Source organism: Schistocerca americana, chromosome 5, assembly GCF_021461395.2.
Source record: "Schistocerca americana isolate TAMUIC-IGC-003095 chromosome 5, iqSchAmer2.1, whole genome shotgun sequence".
Lineage (NCBI taxonomy): Eukaryota > Metazoa > Arthropoda > Insecta > Orthoptera > Acrididae > Schistocerca > Schistocerca americana.
In genome coordinates, this window is record NC_060123.1 from 551,215,303 (window position 1) to 551,234,282 (window position 18,980).

The window sequence follows — 18,980 nt, forward strand, 5'->3', positions numbered from 1 at the left end:
TTCAGACGTAGAAACACACCTACCAACTTTTATATCGCGCAACTCCTCCTCGATGCTGCGATTTTTCCGTCAGTGTAGTTAAGTTAAACATCTCCATGTTACACGCTACAATTTTGAGCCCTCTAGCAGCAGAGAGCTGCAAGTGTGTAGACGTGAAGAATAAAGGTGTTGAACATAAATAACGTTTGTTTTGTTTGAAAAACTTTGAGTTCCACATGAAAAATTCGGAGGCATTACTTTTCAGCACGTCCTGATAGACAATCTTTAGTCCCTTATGTACACACAAAGGCCGGCCGGGGTGGCTGAGCGGTTCTAGGCGCTACAGTCTGGAGCCGTGTGACCACTACGGTCGCAGGTTCGAATCTTGCCTCGGGCATGGATGTGCTTGATGTCCTTAGGTTTGTTAGGTTTAAGTAGTTCTAATTTCTAGGGAACTGATGACCTCAGAAGTTAAGTCTCATAGTGCCCAGAGCCATTACACACAAAGGAGGCGTGCAATTCGTTAATTTAACATCGAATTTCAGTGCGAGAAGCCTCTTTCTGGAGTTGGGAGTATGACTTACTTCAGGATGAATCTATGGACATGCATCATATAGAGTCCAGAGAGACAGAAATCAGCAAGAAGGGAAGGCCCGTTATCTCACACTACAAGAAATCCAGTAAGCTACTGATTACCAATTTGATCCAATTAATATTGGTACTCACTAGGCTTGGGGGGATGAGTTCTCTCCAGCTAAGGAGGCTACAGTCAGAGTTCTACTGGCGTCTGACTCCTTAGTAAGAAAAATCGTAAGACTCACTCAACGCTGAATTTAGAACAAAAGGAATTAAATTTCAGTCACCTAGTTGCATCTGAGGACTGCAGAAGAAAATTAGTGCACTATTAATCATCGATCTCATAGCGCGACCACGCGACTTAGTACAAGCCAAGGGAACAATTTGACTACATGATTTTAAGTTCCACGTGAAGTGATTAAACTTCACAGCCAAAATTAAAGCAAGTAAAGTGAATCAGTCGTCACTGCTGATGAAGCTGACACCAACAGGTTTGAACGCGGACTAACCTATAAAATTCCAGCATGATTTCTAACTCCATGAGCCATTAGAACATGTACATTCACTGGCTGCACGGGTCCAACAGTCTGTCTAGGGAAAATTCACGAGCCTCCGCCCAGAGTTTTTTATGCGTGCCACCAGCTGAAGATTCCGCGGCGTCCATTGAAAAGTGTGTGCTCCTAAGCCAACACCAAGGGCTGAAAAAGTACGGACAGCCATTGCCTGTAGGTTTTTTATGAAGAGATAAAGTTTCTAGAAAGTTATAGAAAGCACTATACGGAATTCTATATGTTAAATCAAAAGACTCGACTTTTAAACGACGGGAAGACACGCTTCTGCCGTTGAGTCTTGTTCCCGCTAAGCAGGCATGCAGAAAATCAACGAGATCTCCCAGGACCCTTCGAGAAAAAAGGAAAGGGACTGTCTCTAAATGGAAGCTATGTAGGCATGTTCTCATCTCATGCAGAGACTACACTGGACTTTGGCGTATGAAAAGGAATGATGATAATGCCAGTAACTAAATGGAAAATACGAGGGCTATCCAGACAGCAGATTACGTTTTCACGTGCAGGAACAGTGGACGAGGCTAGAACGGACAAGTTATTACCACGGCGTTTGTCCGCTCACTGGCTCACTCGGCATCCAGCCCTGCCAGTGTGAGGTTCGTGTCGTTTCCCGTTATTTTACAACAAAAGTTTCAAATGTGTGCCGCATCTGATAATCCAGAGAGCTATGAAGTGTGGTTAGAAATAAGGTTTTTGGTGGCAACATGCCATAAACCGGTTGAAATTTATTGGCACCTGTGTGTAGAGTACGGATAGAACGAAATTATTGAAGGTGATGCGAGCCGTTGGTGCTTTACGTTCAAAAGTGGCCGAACTACTGTTAAAGACGACGAGCGATGTGGACGACCAAGCACTGCGACTGATGAACTGGTCGCAAAAGTAGAAGATTCAAGAAAAACATCGATTCACAAATACAGAGCTCTCGATTTGATTTCCACAAATTTCACGAAGTTTGTTACATCAAATCGTTGCATAGAAGCTAGGCTATTACAAATTTTATGCAAAATGGACACTAAAAATCTTGGCAAAAAAGCACAAGAAATAGAGCGTATGTCTGCATCATTGAAATTTTTAGATTCTTACGAAAAAGACGGTGATTCATTAATAATCGAATTGTAACTCTAGACTCTGCGAGGTACTGTCAAACTCTGGAAAACTTAGCGCCTCTGATTCATAATCAAAACGTCTTTGGTCCCGGGTTCGAATCCCGCCGCTGCTTAAATTTTGATTAATAATCAGGATTGGCGGCCGAAGACTTCCGGCATAAGAAGTCACCCTCATTCTGGCAACGGCCTTCCAAAGAGGACGGAGGAGCGGACAGAGGTTCAGGACACTCTCTTGTCCTAGGGGCAAGAATCAGCAATGATCATCGGCATGAGGATGCAGGAGGCAATGGAAACCACTGCATTCAAGACACGTAACGTGTTTCCACAGGACATGTGGTCTGTAATTGAATAAGCGTCATGATGATCTCTCCACTGGCAAGATTCCGGCATAGTCCCTCATTGGATCTCTGGGAGGGGACTGCCAAGGGAGAGGTTACCACGAGAAAAAGATTGAATAATCAACGAAATGATAACGTTCTAAGAGTCGGGGCGTGGAATGTCAGAAGCTTGAAAGTGGTAGCGAAACTAGAAAACCGGAAAAGGGAAATTCAAAGGCTCAATCCAGATATATTAGGGGTCAGTGAAGTCAAGTGGAAAGAAGACAAGGATTTCTGGTCAGATGAGTATAGGGTAATGACAGCAGCAGTACAAAATGGTATAAAGAGGGTAGGATTCGTTATGAATAGAAAGGTAGGGCAGAGAGTGTGTTACTGTGAACAGTTAAGTGACAGGATTGTTCGTATCAGAATCTACAGAAAATCAGTACTGATGTAGATAGTTCAGGTATACATGCCTACGTCGCAAGCTGAAGATGAAGATGAAGAGATACAGAAAGTGTGTGAGGATGTATGAAAAGGGATATGAAACTCTAATAGTCATGAGGCACTGGAATGCAGTTGTAAGGGAAGGAGCAGAAGAAAAGGTTGCAGGAGAATATGGGCTTGGGGCAAAGAATGAGAGAGGAGAAAGACTGAGTTCTGTAACAGGTTTCAACAAGTAATAGCGAATACTCAGTTCAGGAATCACGAAAGGAGGAGGTATACTTGGAAAAGTCGGGTGATACGGGAAGATATCAGTTAGATTACATCGTGGTCAGACAGAGCTTCCGAAATCAAATACTGGATTGTAAGGCATACCCAGGAGCAGATATAGACTCGGATCACAATGTAGTAGTGATGAAGAGTAGGCTGAAGTTCAAGACGTTAGTCAGGAAGAATCAATATGCAAAGAAGTGGGATACTAAAGTACTAAGGAATGATGAGATACGATTGAAGTTCTTTAAGGCTATAGATACAGCAATAAGGAACAGCCCAGTGGGCAGCACAGTTGAAGAGCAATGGACATCTCTAAAAAAGGCCATCACAGACGTTGGGAAGGAAAACATAGTACATGGGTAACAGATGAAATGCTTCAGTTGATGGATGAAAGGAGGAAGTACAAAAGCATTCCGGGAAACTCAGGAATACAGAAAAGTCGCTGAGGAGTGAAATAAATAGGAAGTGCAGGGAAGCTAAGACGAAATGGCTGCAGGAAAAATATGAAGACACTGAAAAAGAAATGATTGTCAGGAGGACACTCAGCATACAGGAAAGTCAAAACAACCTTCGGTGACATTAAAAGCAAGAGTGAGAGAGCGAATAGGTGGAAAGAATACATTAAAAACCTCTATGAGGGGGAAAATTGGTGTGATGTGATAGAAGAAATAAGAGTCGATTTAGAAGAGATAGGGGATCCAGTATGAGAATCAGAATTTTAAAAAACCTTGGAGGACGTAAGATCAAATAAGGCAGAAGGGATAGATAATATTCTCTGCCTCGTGATGACTGGGTGTTGCTGCTGTCCTTAGGTTAGTTAGGTTTAAGTAGTTCTAAGTTCTAGGGGACTGATGACCATAGATGTTAAGTCCCATAGTGCTCAGAGCCATTTGGATAGATAATATTCAATAAGAATTTCTAAAAACATTGAGAGGAATTGGCAACAAAACGACTATTCACAATGGTGTGTAGAGTGTATGAGTCTGGCGACATACCATCTGTCTTTCGGAAAAGCATCATCCGTGCAATTCCGAAGACGGCAAGAGCTGACAAGTGCGAGAACTATGGCCCAATCAGTTTAACAGCTCATGCATCTAAGTTGCTAACAGGAATAAGGTACAGAAGAATGGAAAAGAAAATTGAGGATGCGCTAGATAACGATCAGTTTGGCTTTAGGAAACGTAAAAGCACGAGAGAGGCAATTCTAACATTACGGTAAATATTGGAAGCAAGACTAAAGAAAAATGAAGACACGTTCATATGACTTGTCGACCTGGAAAAAGCGTTCGACAATGTAAAATGGTGCAAGATGTTCGAAGTTTTGAAAAAAGTAGGGGTAAATTATAGAGAGAGACGGGTCATATACAATATGTACAACAGCAAAGAGGGAATAATAAGAGTGGACAACCAAGAACGAAGTGCTCGTATTAAAAAGGGTGTAAGACAAGGATGTAGCCTTTCGCCCCTTCTGTACAATCTGTACATCTAGGAAGCAATGATGGAAATAAAAGAAAGGTTCAGGAGTGGAATTAAAATTCAATATGAAAGAATATCAATGATACCATTTCCTGATGACAATGTTATCCTGAGTGAAAGTGAAGCACTACATGATCTGCTGAACGGAATGAACAGTCTAATAAGTACAGAGTATGGACTGAGAATAAATCGAAGAAAGACGAAGGTAATGAGAAGTAGTAGAAATGAGAACAGCGAGAAACTTAACCTCAGTATTGATGATCACGAAGTAGATGAAGTTAAGGAATTCTGCTACCTACGCAGTAAAATAAGAAATGACGGACGGAGCAAGGAAGACGTCAAAAGCAGAGTAGCATTGGCAAAAAAGGCATTTCTGACCAAGAGAAGTCTACTAATATCAAATATCGGCCTTAATTTGAGGAAGAAATTTCTGAGGATGTTCGTCTGGAGTACAGCATTGTATGGTAGTGAAAAATGGACTGTGGAAAAACCGGAACAGAAGAGAATCGAAGCATTTGAGACGTGGTGTTACAGACGATTGTTGGAAATAAGGTGGACTGATAAGGTAAGGAATGAGGTATTGCGCAGAATCGGAGAGGAAAGGAATATGTGGAAAACACTGGTAAGAAGGGATAAGACATCTATTTAGACACGAGGGAACGACTTCCGTGGGACTAAAGGGAGCTGCAGAGGTCAAAAACTGTAGAGGGAGACAGAGATTTGAATGCATCCAGCAAATAATTGAGGACGTAGGTTGCAAGTTCTACCTTGAGATGAAGAGGTTAGCGCAGGAGAGGAATTCGTGGCGGTCTGCATCAAACCAGTCAGAAGATTGATAACCAAAAATAGAAAAAAAAGGAGCAGAAGAGCAATTGAGAATAAACGTAGGGAAGTTCATCTAAAAAACATTTTGTTGTTGCACGATAACGATCGATCAAACACGGGAAATCGCACTCAAAAAGTACTCGATGCTTTCAAGTGGGAGGTGTTTCTTAATCCACTGTACAGTCCGGATCTTGCGCACTGTAACTACCGTCTGTCTCCCACGACGAAGACCTGGCTCCCAACGCAGGGCTTTGACAACGACGCAGAGGGCGTGACTAACTGGTTGAAGTCTTAGGCGGCAGAATTTTATGACAATGAAATATCAAAGCTTGTTCGCCGCTATGACAAGTGCCTAAATTTGTGTGGAGACTACGTTCAAGAGTAGTATTTATAGCAGGAAAATTTAATCTACTTTCTGGATACCCCGCAAATATTCAGCAGAAAATCATCCTCCAAGCATTAGCATGTAACAACTAAAAATGTACCCGACATAAATGTAGAAAAAACTGTAGTAAGTCAGTGAAAGAGAGAATTGACTAAATTACGAACTCCCTTCAACACAGTTCGTGCAAATTTTCCAGTTAAATTCAGATACCTCACCATTTTCTGTAGGCAAGCGTGAACTCTATCATACGCAAGATTACATCTACTCCACAAGCCACTGCAAGGTGTGCGCCGAAAGGTTTTTTTATCAAAAACAATTGTTTTAGTCTCTACCCCGACAGGCAATGAGAGCTGTTCGATTTATGACACATTGGTGGGTCAAATTCTTTTTAGCTAAATATCGGGCGATCTGTTGCAGAATATTGGAGGAAATGGGAATATTTGAGTGAAGAATGCTAGTTCCAGAACTTACCTTACAATCAAGCTAAATCTCCCGAAAACTTTGTTCGTAAGCGGCTAGCAAAACTTAATCAATTTAATGTAAAGGGTGCGCTATAAAGAACCTAGATTTTGAGTGCACAATGAAAAACAAATTTATAGATGAAATTAAGCAGTTTACATATTATTGCAGTGTATGTTACCTATGGTTACGTATGAAGTATGATATTACTCAAGCACCTTCCACAATTCTGAAGGTACAATCTCATTCTTTCGAATAAATTTTCCGTATATTTTCAGCATACTTACACCTCCACTTCTGAAATTACACGCTGAATCTTGGCCTTGAGCACTGGAAGCGATTGTGGTTTGTTGGCGTACATACGACATTTTAGATACCCCCACAGAAATAAATTACATGGTGTCAAATCACAAGATTTGAATGGACATTGTGAGAAATCATCCAACCAGGGAACCTCTATCGTAACAAATCAATTACAGCAATCTGTTTGTGACAGGTTGCACTCTCTCTTTGAAACTAAACCTCTTCAGCATTCACACGATCCAATCCAGATCAAAAAAACTATCTTAACATACCGTGCTAGCATACGCCATCCACTGTTAATGCGTCTCCGGCGCCATCTTCGAAGAAATACGGCCCGCATCTCGTGGTCGTGCGGTAGCGTTCTCGCTTCCCACGCCCGGGTTCCCGGGTTCGATTCCCGGCGGGGTCAGGGATTTTCTCTACCTCGTGATGGCTGGGTGTTGTGTGCTGTCCTTAGGTTAGTTAGGTTTAAGTAGTTCTAAGTTCTAGGGGACTTATGACCACAGCAGTTGAGTCCCATAGTGCTCAGAGCCATTTGAACCATTTTTGAAGAAATACGGCAGAATTACGGCCTCAGCTCAAGTGTCAGTCCACACAGTCTCTCACTGCGGATATAATGTCTTCTTCAAAATTACTCTAACGTTTTCCGAGCGCCGAACCCTGCAATTTTGCTTGTTCGCGAAGCCGTCCAACACAACGTGCGCCTCGACGGTGAACGTTATTTTCTCGCTGAAATTGTCCACTCTTTTCTTTTCCAACCATCGAATGGACAAATCCGCTGCGCTTTTCGTGATCTTTTGGCTTAACTTCATGTATCAGTTCGATTTTTTCGGCCAAAAGTCCAGATTCATGTTTCAGAATTCACTGCGCATTATTTCAGACAGTATCCAATTGTTATGAGGATCGGCTAAAAGATTTAACCGGACTTACAGCAACATTACCACTAACCCGAGGACACTCCGAGACATTAATGTCCACAGCCGGACTGGTTTTCTCAAATTTAGCAATCAGTGAAGTCACAATCGACTTTACGGTGCATAACGTTGACCAAACATACCACGCAGTTTGCAAACACTCCGCTCAGCATTCAACATGAGAGCATGAGAGAGTCCGTAGACGATTGCAGAGAGTCTTTCTATCGGCCCGTCTTGTACCGCTCGCGGCGAGATAGCGAGGGAAGCGCGGACGGCTGGAGACAAATGAGGAGGGGCAAGTGAATGTGATGGTCTATCATTTAGAGGTTCGTCGAAGCTGAGTTTGTGGCAGCCACGAGGTGGTTTGGTGCCGGAGTATACACTGATCAGCCAAAACATTATGACCATTCCAACCGCGACAGTGGATGCCGCCTGGTGACGTTGCGGGCACTTGACGCGGTAAGAAAAGTATATAAGAGGAGCAGACAAGGAGGGGGATCACGCTACCTAAGATATGGGACGTAAATGGGGAAATTCATTGAGATAAGAGAGTTTGGCAAAGGAAATACACTACTGGCCATCAAAATTTCTACAGCAAGAAGAAATGCAGATGATAACCGGGTATTCATTGGACAAATATATTATACTAGAACTGACATTTGATTACATTTTCACGCAATTTGAGTGCATGGATCCTGAGAAATCAGTACCCAGAACAACTACCTCTGGCCGTAATAACGGCCTTGATACGCCTGGGCATTGAGTCAAACAGAGCTTGGATCGCGTGTACAGGTACAGCTGCCCATGCAGCTTCAACACAATACTACGGTCCCCCCCCCCCCAGGAGGTCCACAACTCTTTTGTGGATACGTGCGTAGCGAGCACGGGACCCCGAGATAATGTGGCCCTTCTTCCTTTCCGGGCTGCATACCCTCCCTTTCCGCATCCTTCCCCGTCCCTCATCTTCGCCCCCCCCCCCCTCACCCCTGGCTCTTTCCTTCCCTTTCTCCCCCTCTGGGAGTATGGTTTGTGCCCACGTCCGGAGACGGACGCTCGAAACTGTTACAAATTCCTTGCTTTCTACACTTCCTCTGTCCTTCTTTTCCTTCCCTCTTCTCTTTGCCCCTTTCTCCGCTGCGGTGTTTGAGACCCCTCTTCTTTCCTTTCCCTTTCTCTTTTTTCCTCCCTGTGCGTGTCTGAAGGCCGACCCACGCACTTCCATGCGTAGCCGGTGACGGGGTAACGCGTAATTCCCCGCCCCGGGTAGACAGGTAGGACACGTACGTACCCCCTGGTAACGGCCAGGCCCAGGGAGGGGTGATTACCCGAGCTGATACCTTCCGAAAGTGCCGATTGGTCCCTCCGTCCGTTTGTCGGGAGGTGTGACCTGAGGTGTGAACAATCACCTAAGGCGGGAGTGCTCTCAGAGAGGGCCCCCACAAGGGAGGAGCGCGCCATCGGAGACGCCGGTAATCATGGGGGATTCTTCCGCAATGGTTTCCTCACCTTCCACTATGTCTGCTCACAAGCGTAAGTTCACTGAGTCTCAGCCACAGACAGTTCTTCCATCGTTGCCATAGTTCCTTGTTGTTTCTCGGTCTGACGAAGGTCACGACTTCTCCACGGTCAACCCTTTCATTATTCAGAAAGGTGTCGACGCAATTGCAGGTCCTGTAAAGTCTTGTTCCAGATTACGGAATGGCACCCTGTTGTTAGAAACAGTCAGTGCCCTCCAGGCACAAAAATTGCTGCGTACCTCACTACTACACACCTTCCCTGTCCGGGTGGAACCGCATCGTACTTTAAATCCCCGCTTGGAGTCGTTTATACACGCTCCCTCGATGGATTGTCTGACGAAGAAATTCAGCACTACCTGTCTGACCAGGGCGTAACGGCTGTTCATAGGGTTATGAAAAGGGTTGACACGAACATCATTCCAACCCACACTGTCTTCTTGACATTTGACAAAGTTCAACTCCCATCGAAAATCAAAGCAGGCTATGAGCTAATTTCCGTTCGCCCTTACGTCCCAAACCCTACGCATTGCTATCGGTGTCAGCGGTTCAATCACACCAGCCAGTCCTGTTCCAATACGGCCAAATGTGTTACGTGTGGCAAGGATGCCCATGAGGGTGCTTGTCCACCTCCATCCCCTCGCTGCATCAACTGTATGGGTGACCACGCTGCTTCCTCTCGAGATTGCCCCGTTTTTAAGGACGAAAAGCTCATCCAGGAAATTAGAGTGAAGGAAAAGGTGTCGACCTTTGCTGCTCGAAAGTTATTCGCCAGTCGACAGCGCACCGTGCCTCAGACAGGAAAATACAGCACTGTCCTTGCTTCTCCTCGGCCAACAAAGGAGGCGGCCATGCAGACTTGCAACCTCACCTTTAGTGCCACGGTCGTCAGATCGGCCAGCGCAAAGATCGCCCGTTCAACCTCACCACTTTCGCTTGCCCACTCTCTGGTTCACCCTTCGTCGAGTTCTGCTAAATCTCGAGCCCAAAAGTCAGACACCAAGACTTCGAAAAAAGAGCATACTCGTGAAGAGTTTTTACGTACTGCAACTTCCCAACCATCGATTCCTCCTTCATCTAAACATCATACTTCCAAGAAGGCTACAAAGAAACCCAGTTCCTCTCCTTCTCCGCCAAGGCGTGTCCCATCTACAGCACCACCTGGCGGAAATCGCCCTCTGCCGTCTTCTGTGTCGCCGAGGCGCACTGCTGGCGGCCGATCAACCGGCCGATCGGTGGTGGCAGGAGCTGCTCCTGACCAACCTATGGATCAGGATCTCCTGCCTTCGGCTGAATGCCATTCCATGCTGTCGGTCGCAAGCTCTGAGCAGTCGTTGAGTTAACAGCGACCTTGGTCACATTCCTCCATTTTCTGTTCACCCTATGTCCATTATCCACTGGAATATCCGCGGTATTCGAGCCAATCGGGATGAATTGTCGATCCTCTTACGATCCTACTCGCCGGTCATCTTCTGTCTTCAGGAAACAAAGCTGCGTCCCCATGACCGCTTTGTTCTCCCTCATTTTCAGTCCGTCCGATATGATCTCCCCTCTGTTGAAGGCACTCCAGCACATGGAGGACTCACGATTCTTCTCCATGAAACTCTCCATTATCACCCAATCCATTTAAACACTTCCTTCCAAGCTGTCGCCGTCCGCCTTTCCCTTTCCGGATACACGTTCTCTCTTTGTACTGTATACATTCCATCGTCCACACCAATGGCACGAGCTGATCTCCTTCATCTTCTTGGTCAGCTTCCACCTCCCTATTTGCTGGTTGGGGACTTCAATGCCCACCACCCGCTTTGGGGATCTCCACATCCTTGTCCACGTGGCTCTCTATTGCTAGACGTCTTCCACCAAGCGGATCTAGTTTGCCTCAACACTGGGGTCCCTACATTTTTGTCTGCCTCCACGACAAATTTATCTCATTTGGACCTTGCGGTCGGTACTGTTCCGCTAGCTCGGCGCTTCGAATGGTTCGCCCTTGATGATACACACTCGATTGACCACTTTCCATGTGTCCTTAGACTGCAGCCTCAACTGCCATACATGCGCCCGCGACGCTGGAAGTTTGCCCAAGCTGATTGGACACTTTTTTCGTCTCTAGCGACATTCGATGACCGTCACTTTCCCAGCGTCGACGATGAGGTCACACATATTACCGACGTTATTCTTACAGCTGCGGAACATTCAATACCACGCACCTCCGAATTGCCCCGGCGCCCCCCAGTTCCTTGGTGGAACGAGGCATGCCGTGATGCAATACGTGAGCGGCGACGTGCTCTCCGCGTTTTCCGCCACCATCCTACTTTGGCCAACTGTATCCGCTATAAAGAGTACCGAGCGCGATGCCGTCGTGTCATCCGCGATAGCAAGAAGGCAAGCTGGAAATTCTTTATTAGCTCATTTAACACCTTCACTCCCTCCTCGGAAGTTTGGAGTCGGCTTCGACGGTTCTCAGGCGCGCCTAGTTTCTCCCCGGTCTCTGGGCTCACTGTCGCGCATGACACATTAGTGGACCCTGTCGCAATTTCTAACTCGTTGGGTCAGCTCTTTGCTGAGATTTCGAAGAAACGTGCAGCGGAAGTGCGACCTCTTGCTTTCTCCTCTCAAAATCGCGAAAGCTACAATACTGTTTTCTCCATGCGGGAACTCCAACATGCACTCTCTTCTTCTCGCTCCTCCGCCCCAGGACCGGATGGTATCCACGTCCAAATGTTGCTGCATTTATCAACCCATAGTCTGCGTTACCTCCTTCGCCTTTATAATCGAATTTGGACCGACAGTACTTTTCCCAGACGATGGCGGGAAGCTATCGTCGTTCCTGTTCCGAAACCTGGAAAGGACAAACATCTCCCCTCTAGCTATCGCCCCATTTCTCTCACGAGTAATGTCTGTAAGGTTTTGGAGCGTATGGTGAATTACCGTTTAGCATGGTGCTGGAATCCCGCAGTCTTTTAACACCTGCCCAATGCGGATTCCGAAAGCGTCGTTCTGCAGTTGACCATCTTGTTGCTCTCTCCACTTATATCATGAACAATTTTCTCCGGAAACGCCAAACAGTAGCAATATTTTTTGATCTGGAGAGAGCATACGATACCTGTTGGAGGACAGGCATCCTCCGTACACTGTTCTCTTGGGGCTTTCGAGGTCGGCAGCCCTTTTTCTTCGCGAATTTATGGCAGAGCGCACATTTAGGGTGCGGGTGAACACTACTCTCTCCCGTACTTTCTCCCAAGAAAACGGGGTACCCCAGGGCTCCGTGCTGAGTGTTGTACTGTTTGCCATTGCCATCAATAAAATTATGGATTGTCTCCTTCCTGATGTCTCGGGCTCCCTCTTTGTGGACGATTTTGCGATCTACTACAGCTCTCAACGGACCAGCCTTCTTGAACGACGTCTTCAAGGATGTCTCGATCGCCTCCACTCTTGGAGCATCGAAACCGGCTTCCGTTTTTCTCCCAGTAAGACCGTTTGTGTTAATTTTTGGCGACGTAAGGAGTTTCTTCAGCCCTCCTTACATCTAGGTCCTGTCAACCTTCCGTTTTCAAACGTCGCTAAATTCTTGGGTCTTATGTTTGACAGAAAACTGTGCTGGTCCTCCCACGTTTCCTATCTTTCGGCTCGCTGTCTGCGATCCCTTAACACCCTCCGTGTCCTGAATGGTACCTCCTGGGGAGCGGACCGAGTGGTCCTTCTCCGCCTCTATCGCGCCTTAGTGCGCTCGAAATTGGACTATGGAAGCATAGTCTACTCCTCTGCTCGGCCGTCAATTCTTCGGCATCTCGACTCTATCCACCACCGTGGATTACGTTTAGTGTCTGGAGTTTTTTACACCAGCCCTGTGGAAAGCCTTTATGCTGAGACTGCTGAACCTCCGCTGTCCAATCGGCGAGCAGTCCTTCTGAGTCGATATGCTAGCCATCTGTCTTCCATGCCTGCTAATCCAGCCCATGACCTTTTTTTCGACGCCTCCTTTGATGTAGGGTATGCAGGCCGCCCCTCCTCCCTACTACCACCGGGAGTCCGCTTCCGTCAACTGCTCCATTCTCTTTCCTTCCGCTTTCCTAAAACCTTCTTGACAACTTGGGGTACAGCACCGCCTTGGCTCCGTCCTCGGATCTGCCTGCTTAGTGACCTTTGTCGATTTCCCAAGGATGGTACCCCTTCACTTGTTTATCGTCGGGCATTTGCTGCTCTATGTGCACAAATGACGGACGCCAAATTTATTCACACCGACGGCTCGAAAACATCGTTAGGTGTAGGGAGTGCCTATATTGTTGGCGACACCCCAAATCACGTTCGGCTTCCCGACCAGTGTTCGGTTTCTACTGCGGAGCTTTACGCTGTTCTCCAGGCTGTCCACTACATCCGCCGCCATCAGCGGATACAGTACGTTATCTGCTCAGATGCTCTCAGCTCTCTCCTCAGTCTCCAAGCTCTTTATCCTGTGCACCCTCTGGTCCACCGGATTCAGGACTGTCTGCGCTTGCTCCACCTGGGGGGCGTCTCGGTGGCGTTCCTCTGGCTCCCGGGACACGTTGGTATCTGCGGAAATGAGGCGGCCGATATTGCAGCCAAGGCTGCAGTCTCTCTTCGGCCAGCTATTCAATTGATTCCCTTCGCCGATCTACGGAGCGTTTTATGTCGTCGTGTTGTTCATTTATGTCAAGCGCATTGGTCGACACTTCCCCATAATAAATTGCGGGACGTGAAAGCTCTTCCTTGTGCTTGGACCTCTTCCTCCCGAACGCGTCGTCGGGAGGAGGTAATTTTAACTAGACTACGGATAGGGCACTGTCTTTTTAGCCATCGACATCTTTTAAGCGGCGATCCTCCCCCACTCTGTCCCCACTGCTCTCAGCTGTGCCCCTATTTTAATCCGTTACGCTCCCGTCTACAGCTATCGCCTGATATATCGTCGATTTTAGCAGATGACACGCGCTCAGCCGACCGCGTTCTCAAGTTTGTTAGTGCCAGTGAAATGACGTCAGTCATTTGAAGCTTTTTTTGGGGACAACCAACCCCTTTCTATAGTGGATTTTTAAGCCTTCCTTCTGCTTTTAGTTTCTCCAATTTTATGACTTTCGTTCCCATTTATGCTGGTTTTCAATTTCGGTTTTTTACTGTTTCCTAAGTCACGGACCGGGCGCTAATGACCATAGCAGTTTTGCGCCCTAACACCGAAACAAACAAACAATACTACAGTTTATCAAGAGTAGTGACTGGCATATTGTGACGAGCCAGTAGCTCGGCCACTACTGACCAGATGTTTTCAATTGGTGAGAGATCTGGAGAATGGGCTGGCCAGGGCAGCAGTCGAACATTTTCTGTATGCAGAAAGGCCCGTACAGGACCTGCAACATGCGGTCGTGCATTATCCTGCTGAAATGTAGGGTTTCGCAGGGATCGAATGAAGGGTAGAGCCACGGGTCGTAACACATCTGAAATGTAACATCCACTGTTCAAAGTGCCGTCAATGCGAACAAGAGGTGACCGAGACGTGTAACCAATGGCACCCCATATCATCACGCCGCGTCATACGTCAGTATGGCGATGACGAATACACGCTTCCAATGTGCATTCACCGCAATGTCGCCAAACACGGATGCGACCATCCTGATGCTGCAAACAGAACCTGGATTCATCCGAAAAAATGACGTTTTGCCATTCGTGCACCCAGGTTCGCCGTTGAGGACACCATCGCAAGCGCTCCTGTCTGTGATGCAGCGTCAAGGTTCAAATGGCTCTGAGCACTATGGGACTCAACTGCTGAGGTCATTAGTCCCCTAGAACTTAGAACTAGTTAAACCTAACTAACCTAAGGACATCACAAACATCCATGCCCGAGGCAGGATTCGAACCTGCGACCGTAGCGGTCTCGCGGTTCAAGACTGTAGCGCCTTTAACCGCACGGCCACTTCGGCCGGCGCAGCGTCAAGGGTAGCCGTAGTCACGGTCCCCGAGCTGATAGTCCATGCTGCTGCAAACGTTGTTGAACTGTTCGTGCAGATGGTTGTTGTCTTGCAAACGTCCCCATCTGTTGACTCGGGGATCGAGACGTGGCTCCACGATCCGTTACAGCCATGCGGATAAGATGCGTGTCATCTCGACTGCTAGTGATACGAGGCCGTTGGGATCCAGCATGGCGTTCCGTGTTACCCTCCTGAACCTACCGATTCCATATTCTGCTAACAGTCATTGGATCTCGACCAACGCGAGCAGCAATGTCGCGATACGATAAACCACAATCGCGATAGGCTACAATCCGACCTTTATCAAAGTCGGATACGTGATGGAACGCATTTCTCCTCCTTACACGAGGCATCACAACAACGTTTCACCAGGCAACGCCGGTCAACTGCTGTTTGTGTATGACAAATCAGTTGGAAACTTTCCTCATGTCAGCAGGTTGTAGGTGTCGCCACCGGCGCCAACCTTGTGTGAATGCTATGAAAAGCTAATCATCTGCATATCACAGCATCTTCTTCCTGTCTGTTAAATTTCGCGTCTGTAGCGTGCCATCTTCGTGTTGTAGCAATTTCAATGGCCAGTACTGAATTATTATTACGCAAGAGCCTCTGAAACAGTATCTCGAAAACAGCGAAGCTGGTCTAATGTTCACATGCTACTCTCGTTAGCACCTATGGAAACCGGTAGGAGGACAGTGAAAGTACCACTAAGCACTAAATGGTTAGACGTCCAAGACTCTTCACACAAGAGGTTCGGAGGCTTGTCTGCTCTGTAGAGGATAGATGGCGATCTGTTGCATCTCTGCCGAAAGAGCACAACGCTGGTTCATGTACATGTGGTTTCGGAGTACACCGTTCATCGTACATCGCTGAATACGGAGTTCCACAGCAGACCAGCTCTCCGTGTTCACACGTTGACCCAACGACGTAGTCAATTACGATTGCTATGGGAACAGGACCATCGGGATTAGACCGTCAATCAATGCAAACGTGTCGGCTCTTCGGCTCAATCACACTTTTTCCTACACTATGTCGCTGGTCGTCTCCGTAAACGTCGTCATCGAAGTGAACGGAGGCTCGAAACGTGCAGCGCGCCACTGACACAGACTGGTGAGAACTGTATTACGCTATGGGAAACATTCCCCTGAACTTGGATGGTATCTGTGGTGGTAATCGAAGACACGCTGACAGCTGCGAACCACCTGCATCCTTTCATGCTTGATGTCTTCCCCGACGGCGATGTCATCTTTCAGCAGTATAATTTTCCGTGTCTCGGAGTCAGAACCGTGCTACAGTGGCTTGAGGAGCACCATAGTGAACTCATGTCGATGTCTCGGCGACAAAATTCGCCTGATGTAAATCTTATGGAACCCACGTTTGTCGCTATCGCGGGCCATAATCGCGTACGCCAGTCAGCGGGCCGTTATTTATGCGAATTACATGACCTGGACGTAGACACCTCATACCACATACCTCCACAAACCTAACAACAAACTGTCGGATCCCTGATACGCAGAGCCAGTTACGTATTTCTTTCCAAAGACAGACAAACAAGCTAATTCAGCAGGTGGTCATTATGTTTTGGCTCATGAGTGTACTTTAAAAGTTGTAGTAGACAGCACTGGAATACGAGATGTGTTGAGACGTGTTGTTAAGCCGTAGTGTGCGGACTTACATGGAGAGATGGCGCTCGGAGTGAAGGAAATTCCTATTTGCAACGGGTTGAGTTGGCCGTTGAAACCATACTCGGTGGCAGCATTTTTTTTGGCTCGCTAATGTGGGATACTATCAGCACTAAGTGTCTTGAGTTGGTGTCGCGTTGGGAAGGTGTTGTGCCCTAATGGAAAGTTATTCCCTGTGGTTGAACTGAACTGAGCTTTGCTTCTGCATGATATTGGCGAGCATCTGCATGTGTGTAAAATTTTGTTCATTGCCTGTGCTTTAATTGTTTAGTGTGTTTTTCTTTGCTCCGAGCAGCGCTCAACTTTAATAGCCTTACGTGAATTTGGTATATCAACGTGCTGGTTGCTTTTCAAACAATTAGTGTTTTATTTCCATATGAGTGTTAAAGTTCCTTTTTAACGTTCTGTGTGATTTCCATTTTACTGAGTTATCTTACGGGCGCCGAGTTTATCGAAACTCATTCTTGTTTACTAATGTTAATCTTGGAATCATTGGCTCGGTAGCCTATCACAGTAACCGTTCACTAACTTTTGTTAGTAGTCGGTTATTGCTAGAGTGCAGTGCCTACTTCAAGTACAGTAACTGCTCAGTAATTTTGCGGTCTCTTTAACTGACGCCATGTATATTTCATTTATTGTTTGGTTTTAAGGTTTTCTCATTTATAAAAATAGGTTATTAATTATACACTCCTGGAAATGGAAAAAAGAACACATTGACACCGGTGTGTCAGACCCACCATACTTGCTCCGGACACTGCGAGAGGGCTGTACAAGCAATGATCACACGCACGGCACAGCGGACACACCAGGAACCGCGGTGTTGGCCGTCGAATGGCGCTAGCTGCGCAGCATTTGTGCACCGCCGCCGTCAGTGTCAGCCAGTTTGCCGTGGCATACGGAGCTCCATCGCAGTCTTTAACACTGGTAGCATGCCGCGACAGCGTGGACGTGAACCGTATGTGCAGTTGACGGACTTTGAGCGAGGGCGTATAGTGGGCATGCGGGAGGCCGGGTGGACGTACCGCCGAATTGCTCAACACGTGGGGCGTGAGGTCTCCACAGTACATCGATGTTGTCGCCAGTGGTCGGCGGAAGGTGCACGTGCCCGTCGACCTGGGACCGGACCCCAGCGACGCACGGATGCACGCCAAGACCGTAGGATCCTACGCAGTGCCGTAGGGGACCGCACCGCCACTTCCCAGCAAATTAGGGACACTGTTGCTCCTGGGGTATCGGCGAGGACCATTCGCAACCGTCTCCATTAAGCTGGGCTACGGTCCCGCACACCGTTAGGCCGCCTTCCGCTCACGCCCCAACATCGTGCAGCCCGCCTCCAGTGGTGTCGCGACAGGCGTGAATGGAGGGACGAATGGAGACGTGTCGTCTTCAGCGATGAGAGTCGCTTCTGCCTTGGTGCCAATGATGGTCGTATGCGTGTTTGGCGCCGTGCAGGTGAGCGCCACAATCAGGACTGCATACGACCGAGGCACACAGGGCCAACACCCGGCATCATGGTGTGGGGAGCGATCTCCTACACTGGCCGTACACCACTGGTGATCGTCGAGGGGACACTGAATAGTGCACGGTACATCCAAACCGTCATCGAACCCATCGTTCTACCATTCCTAGACCGACAAGGGAACTTGCTGTTCCAACAGGACAATGCACGTCCGCATGTATCCCGTGCCACCCAACGTGCTCTAGAAGGTGTAAGTCAACTACCCTGGCCAGCAAGATCTCCGGATCTGTCCCCCATTGAGCATGTTTGGGACTAGATGAAGCGTCGTCTCACGCGGTCTGCACGTCCAGCACGAACGCTGGTCCAACTGAGGCGCCAGGTGGAAATGGCATGGCAAGCCGTTCCACAGGACTACATCCAGCATCTCTACGATCGTCTCCATGGGAGAATAGCAGCCTGCATTGCTGCGAAAGGTGGATATACACTGTACTAGTGCCGACATTGTGCATGCTCTGTTGCCTGTGTCTATGTGCCTGTGGTTCTGTCAGTGTGATCATGTGATGTATCTGACCCCAGGAATGTGTCAATAAAGTTTCCCCTTCCTGGGACAATGAATTCACGGTGTTCTTATTTCAATTTCCAGGAGTGTAGTTATTGCCACTCTGTTAGAATACTGAGCCCGGTGTGGTTGTGGGCTTTTGAAATAATTGTGTTTGCTATTGTATGT